This window comes from Ctenopharyngodon idella, chromosome 17 (genome assembly GCF_019924925.1).
Source record: "Ctenopharyngodon idella isolate HZGC_01 chromosome 17, HZGC01, whole genome shotgun sequence".
Classification (NCBI taxonomy): Eukaryota; Metazoa; Chordata; class Actinopteri; order Cypriniformes; family Xenocyprididae; genus Ctenopharyngodon; species Ctenopharyngodon idella.
The window spans coordinates 23,975,677-23,983,159 of NC_067236.1; positions in this window are offsets into that span (position 1 = coordinate 23,975,677).

Here is a 7,483-nt window from a genome sequence, read left to right on the forward strand (position 1 = left end):
TACCATTTTATTTATATAGCACATTTAAAAACAACTAGTGTCACAATAATCTAATCGGGATGTTTCAAAAGCATGCATAACAGTCTCAAAGTTCTTAGCAGACAAAAAGGGCTAAAAGACGAAAAAGGTAAAAACAGGACTTAACTACAGCACTTGTCTGCTTATCATATTTAACGTTGTTATCAAGCAAAACCCCCAGATTCTGAACACAGGTGCTCCTGTATGGTAACAACGTATGAAGATCAAAGTCACGAGTACTGCGATCATTTGAACCAAACAAGATCATTTTGATCTCGCTCTCATTAAGACTCAAGAAATTACTAGCGAGCCAGAGATTTAGTTCGTCCAAACAGTCCAATATCGGCATTAAAGCAAGCTTATCATCACGCTTTAAAGGGGTGGTTGATTATGATTTGACTTTTTTAACTTTAGTTAGTGTGTAATGTTGCTGTTTGAGCATAAACAACATCTGCAAAGTTACGACACTCAAAGTTCAATGCAAAGAGAGATATTTTCTTTTAAGGACTACAACAAACGGCTGGGAGGGACTACAACAAGCTTCTTCCCAGGTTAGTGACATCACTAACCCTAAAATTTACATAAACCCCGCCCCCAAGAACACACAACAAAGGGGGTGAGGTCATGTTATTGCAATAACATGTCATAAAAGCAATATTAAGTTATAACCATAATTATGCCTGTTCTATCTTCATGCAGCATATATTCTCTGGCTCAGTAAGCATCTTACAACAGTTCCCACATGAGCGATTTATAGATTATCTAAACAGAATATGCTAATCAATGACTTTAAGAAACCACGCCCTCTTCTTAGGAGCAACAGCTCATTTGCATTTAAAAGGAAACACACAAAAACTGAGTGTTTTTGCTCACCCTCAAAACATGACAAGTGCAATATGCTATAAAAAATGATCTGAGGGGTATTTTGAGCTGAAACTTTACAGACACACTCAATCAGCATACAGATGAAAAGATACCCCATATCTAGATAAAATAGAGCCCAAAGGGAGCATATAAAGATTAAACAGTACCGGGCCAAGAATAGAGCCCTGAGGAACACCAGAGCCCAATTGCACTGTTGCCTCATCATATGAATATTTCATATGATCTAGAGTATATCATATATAATTCTGGTTGTCATCTATAATATGTTAATTCTTTTCAAATTGACCTATATATGGCAAAATCCATTTTAGATGTGACTTTAGCTGTAAAGTGTGCTGGAAAAAAGAGAATGTGGAATTTAACTCAATTCATATTGGCGGCAGGTTCACTGAATTCTTGTGGTACATCAGTTTAACAGCAGAACTGACCAAATCAAATATTCTCGTCTTAATTAAGACTTAAATTTCCATATGAGAGCACAGACATTTTAATATGAATAATGTGCTGAAATCTCTCCCAATTACATCTCAATCAGCCTTTTACTGTCCTTCTTCACTCTTTATTTTAAAATAAAATGAGATTAAGTGTGTTAAGGCTTTTCAAAATGCATTATTAGCTATGAGTTTATCGACCTATTTTTATCTGCGTTTCGGAATATCGCATTTAAAAAAAAATGGTGGATCGAAAGACCAAGATGTGCATAAATTCTAAAAATGCGCAAAAAATAAATTGAGGCAGATCATTTTTTATCCGATAAGAAGGCATGCGCAAAAATGGAAACACATTTACCGAATAAATCCCTCAAAACCTCACGTGACTTTGCCGCAGCAGAGGATGTGATTGGATAACTGGACTAACCAGTGGACCAATCACATCGCAGTATCTCAAATGTTGGTTTGGTGGTTCTGAAATGTCTGAGTCAAAGTCTGTCATCAGAATGATTTGGTTTAATTCCCTCCAGAAGCGTCTCACACGATTGTGTTCCCAAACACCAGCATCCGAACGCAAGATCACATGACAGCGTTCTGAGATGCTATGAAACAAACTCATTTATGATGGAGGGAAAAAGAGCCTGATTGCAGCAACTTACAGTTTTATTACTGATATTTTGTGCCAATTTCCTAGGAAGACAATTTTGTTCTCTTGAACACATGGGATGAAAACACTGCTTTATTCGCAGATGTTTTATGTGCAATTTTGTGCACAATTTAAATTCGCAATTTTAGGATGGAAACATAATAATTGCCAAAGTGTTTGAATTATTTATTCATTCATTTCTGATGATGGTACTTTATAAGGAGAAGACCAACAGTCTCATATGAGTCACATTTAAATAAAACCCCAAATTGTCATAAAATGTTTTATTGTGAAATTAGCTATTAAGCATATGCACTAAACCTGAGCAATATTCCCAGTTATTATGTGGGTGGATGTTCATATCCAGAATAGTTCATTGTAATTTCTCCAGGGGGACGAGGTCACGCTGGAGAGCAAAGACTCAATGTGGCGGCTTAAAGAGCGGCTGCTGTTGAGTAATCGGTGCATGAGCCCATCTCCACTGACGCAGGCCGTCAGATCAGCACGTTTCTCCTGTGGTTTGACTCACTCAGATTGTTTTAACAGCTGTTCAATGAGAGCGAGTCTGTGATCCAGAGAGGTTCTGCGTAAGTACCAGTGACCCTTTCTACACAAACATACAGAGACTGCGGCAGTACGGACACATGTCAACCACAGCCATCAGGCACTAAATCTAATCATTATTCTGTACTGCCTCCTGTACTGGTGAAACTACTACAAGGAGGAAGACAATATGTTAATAAAAAAATCTACCATCACAGCTAACAAAAATATGTCTTTAGAACTTTTGCTAATATTCTTATTAAGTTATAAAAACGTTATTTCTGAATGTTCTTTGAAAACAGTTTTTAAATGTTTAAAAACATTCTTGCTTGTGCGAACATTCCATTTTATCATTCTTTAAACATTCTGGAAATGTTACTTTTGAATGTTCATTGAACATTCTGAAACTAGTAACATTTAAAAAATATCAGACAAAACATTCCTTGAATGATGTATACATTTTTTTTTTACTAATGTTTTGAGAACATTATTAAAGGGGTGGTTGATTATGATTTCACTTTTTTAACTTTAGTCAGTGTGTAATGTTGCTGTTTGAGCATAAACAACATCTGCAAAGTTACGACACTCAAAGTTCAATGCAAAGGGAGATATTTTCTTTTACAGAAATTGCTTTTTAAGGACTACAACAAATGGCTGGTAGGGACTACAACGAGCTTCTTCCCGGGTTGGTGACATCACAAAACCTAAAATTTACATAAACCCCGCCCCCGAGAACACACAACAAAGGGGGTGAGGCCATGTTGGGCTGCTTTAGAGAAGAGGAAGAGTTGTTGTAGTAGAGTGTTGTTGTCATGCCGTCATTTTACGCCGGACTGCTTCACAAACGAGGGTCAATTCAACGCTGGATTTGCACAAAAGTTTAACATGACGGCACATGCTTGTCGATGAGTTGAATCAACTCCACAGGAACTACATAAATTTATCCACTAACCATTCAGAAACGTCTAAAAGTTGTAACTTCTTCCTGAGTCTCTCCATCAGTGTCGACTCCGGTTTGAACAATGTAAGGCTGAACACCGTTACTGACAATCCTCATTTTGTCTGCGTGAGATTCTCCAGCTTTGTTGTTGTTGAGCGACCAAAGCATGAACTGTTAAAGCTCCGCCCTCTTCTGGAAAGGGGGCGGGAGCAGCAGCTCATTTGCATGTAAAGGGACACACACAAAAACAGCGTGTTTTTGTTCACGGGCAAATTTGACAAGCTATAATAAATGATCTGTGGGGTATTTTGAGCTGAAACTTCACAGACACATTCTGGAGACACCAGAGACTTACATTACATCTTGTGAAAAGAGGCATTATAGGTCCCCTTTAATTTTGAAGAGACTTTATATTAATGTTACTGGAAGAACATTTGTTCATAATGTTCCTTCTTGACTGGGATGGAAACCATTTAATATGAGTCTCCTTCAAACAGTACATGATATACATTACATGTATGCATAATGCGTCATATAAATCTCTAAATGTACAAGATCTTTCTCTCTTATATTTTGGTTATCGCCCATATAATGCAAATTGTCCAGCAATCACTTTCTACGCTTGGTGGAGCAACAGTACGAAGATAATCTTAGTTTGTTAAACTGTTGACATGTTTTATAGACATCTGGGTTAATAGCACAGACATTTGATAAACTCTGTTGCATTTTTGAGTAATTATTATTATTTCTTAACCACAATAATACAAGAATGCACATTAAGCATGTCACATTAAAAATGTCTTTCATGACAAAATAGATGTAAAAAATAAGTTCAAACATTCAACTATCTGCAAAGCAGGAAAAAACTATTGTTGGTTAAACTTAAAAAAGTAATTTACCTGGTTGCCTTAAAATGTTGAGTTCATTGAAATGAAACATTTGAGTTAATACAATGAAGGCGATTGATTTAATCAACAGAAACTCAAAATATTATGTTATCTGAACCACAATAATTATCTAAGTTGATTTGACAAAAGAAAAAATGTTATGATAACAAATCATGAAAATAATTTTTTACAGTCTAGCACTTTAATTGAAAAATATTCTTTTTGCATCATTATGTAGATCGGTCATTTGTATATGCTTAAAATGTAACGTTATACATATTCATACTCAAAATGTCAGAGATGTACCAATGTATTGACAGCCGATTTTTGATTAATTTAAAACAATTGCATATCAGCTATACCATGAAACTGGGTAAAATAATTAATGTTGTTTATAAGAAATATTATATGATAGCAAAATAACCTCTGAAGGTTGTCATGTTGTCTTATTAGTATATTTTGTTTTGTGCCTCTCTTATAATGTTGGCCTGTTGAATGTTAAACAGATCCAATCCATATTCAATGAAAATGATTTGATGATGCAGCAATAAACTAGTTATACCTTAATGCATGTGTTTTTGAAGATTGCTAATTTAAAACTTCATCAAAATAGTAATCTATTTTAATGGCAAATCTTCAAATATCTGAGCAAGTGACAAATATCGGTATCAGAATCGGCCAATATTTGTTGATACCGAAAAAATCCTATCGGAGCATCCCTAGTTCAGCGCATAACTTACATCTTATGATTATATCCTTATCTGTAAATATTCAAAAGTCAGCATGCTTTTATATACATTCAGGAAGTGTTTTTTTTTTTTTTTTTTTGTGGACAATGGCTGCATCAGAACAGCTGATTTAAGAACAAATTTACTCTAAACGAATGTATTTAATTGTCCAGTTCTGTGATGTAGCCTGCACTCCATCAACCGAGTACATTTCCCAGTAAATGTGCCATGCACACAGCACGTTTTCATCTGGCACTATAGAACAAGAACACGTTCACCGCAACAAAACACAGTGTAGCTATTGCCAGCAGTTCCGCGGGAGCTTTCAGAGAGCGAGCCGACACTGTTTATTTATACTGGCAGCATGACCGTGCGCTACCTAGTGGGGTGGAGTACCGCTGTGGCCCGTAGACCTCACCCCCGCAGAAACCCATTTGGATGGAGACTTGATGGGGCCTTGACTGTTGGGGAGTCAGCCAGAGTGCAGGCCTCTTTTAATGGTCTCACCACGGAGGCACATTCCCAGCTCGGAGAATTGGAGCAGACACGCCGGCTCCTGTCTTAGCAGCTTTCCACTCCATGTGGCGGGTTTGATATGAAGGAGAGCGTCTCATTAGCCCGTCTCAGCCACCTGCCCTCATCACGAGCTTCACATCCAAACCACAACTCAATGAAATCAGATCAGATGTGATTAATACAAAACAACCCCTCGTCATCAAGGGAATGACCTAATACTGGAATTGATTGGTGACGTTCCAGGGGAAATTTGCATGGTTTCATGGAATTCTGACTAAAAATAGACACAAATAAGTTTGTATTGTAGATATGTATGAGTACTGAGCTATTAAATTAATGCAGACATTAATAGCTCAAATCGTTTAATGAGATCTCTGATCTCTTCAGTATTTTGGCACACAGTTCAATAACAGCTAGTCTTCTGTAGAGCTTTATAGCAGAACTGAACTTGTTTCATAACTGATGAACCTCACACATTTATTAACTGAATTGATCTGAATAATCAGTGGCGTTGGTCGGAAGTATTTTTTTTTTTCATTAATTTCTCCCATAGGGATTTCAAAAAAGTCTTCGTAAAGCGTTATAAGCCATGAACCAAACCAAGCAGCTACAAGGAGATTCATAAACTCTAAAATGGCTGGGTTAAAAACAACCCAAGTTGGGTTTGAAAATAGACAAACCCTGCAATTAGGTTTGTTTAACCCAGCGGTTGGGTTAATTGTTTGATCAACCTGCTGGGTAGTTTTATTTAACTCAACATTTATTTCTTGCTTAAAATGAACCCAAAGTATGTTGGAAATTAATATTTATTAATATGATTAATAAATGAACATTTATTAATAAGTTTAATAAATAAAAATTAAACAATAAACATGTATTAAATTGCTTATTAATAAATGTTCACCTTTGATTATTATTGATGCCTCTAGTAATTATGTGTCTGATTTTTAATTTCTAATCGCTGGGTTAAAACAACCCATTCGCTGGGTTAACACAAACAACCCAACCCCTGGGTTAAAACAACCCAATCGCTGGGTTAAAACAAACAACCCAACCGCTGGGTTAAAACAACCCAATCGCTGGGTTAAAGCAAACAACCCAAACACTGGGTTAAAACAACCCATTCGCTGGGTTAAAACAAACAACCCAAACACTGGGTTAAAACAACCCAATCGCTGGGTTAAAACAAACAACCCAATCGCTGGGTTAAAACAAACAACCCAATCGCTGGGTTAAAACAAACAACCCAAACACTGGGTTAAAACAACCCATTCGCTGGGTTAACACAGACAATCCAACCACTGGGTTAAAACAACCCATTCACTGGGTTAAAACAAACAACCCAACTGTTGGTTTAAAACAACCCAATAGCTGGGTTAAAACAAACAACCCAAACACTAGGTTAAAACAACCCATTCGCTGGGTTAACACAGACAATCCAATCGCTGGGTTAAAACAACCCATTTGCTGGGTTAAAGCAAACAACCCAAAGACTGGGTTAAAACAACCCATTCGCTGGGTTAACACAAACAACCCAACCCCTGGGTTAAAACAACCCAATCGCTGGGTTAAAACAAACAACCCAACCGCTGGGTTAAAACAACCCAATCGCTGGGTTAAAGCAAACAACCCAAACACTGGGTTAAAACAACCCAATCGCTGGGTTAAAACAAACAACCCAATCGCTGGGTTAAAACAAACAACCCAAACACTGGGTTAAAACAACCCATTCGCTGGGTTAACACAGACAATCCAACCACTGGGTTAAAACAACCCATTCACTGGGTTAAAACAAACAACTCAATCGCTGGGTTAAAACAACCCATTCACTGGGTTAAAACAAACAACCCAACTGTTGGTTTAAAACAACCCAATAGCTGGGTTAAAAC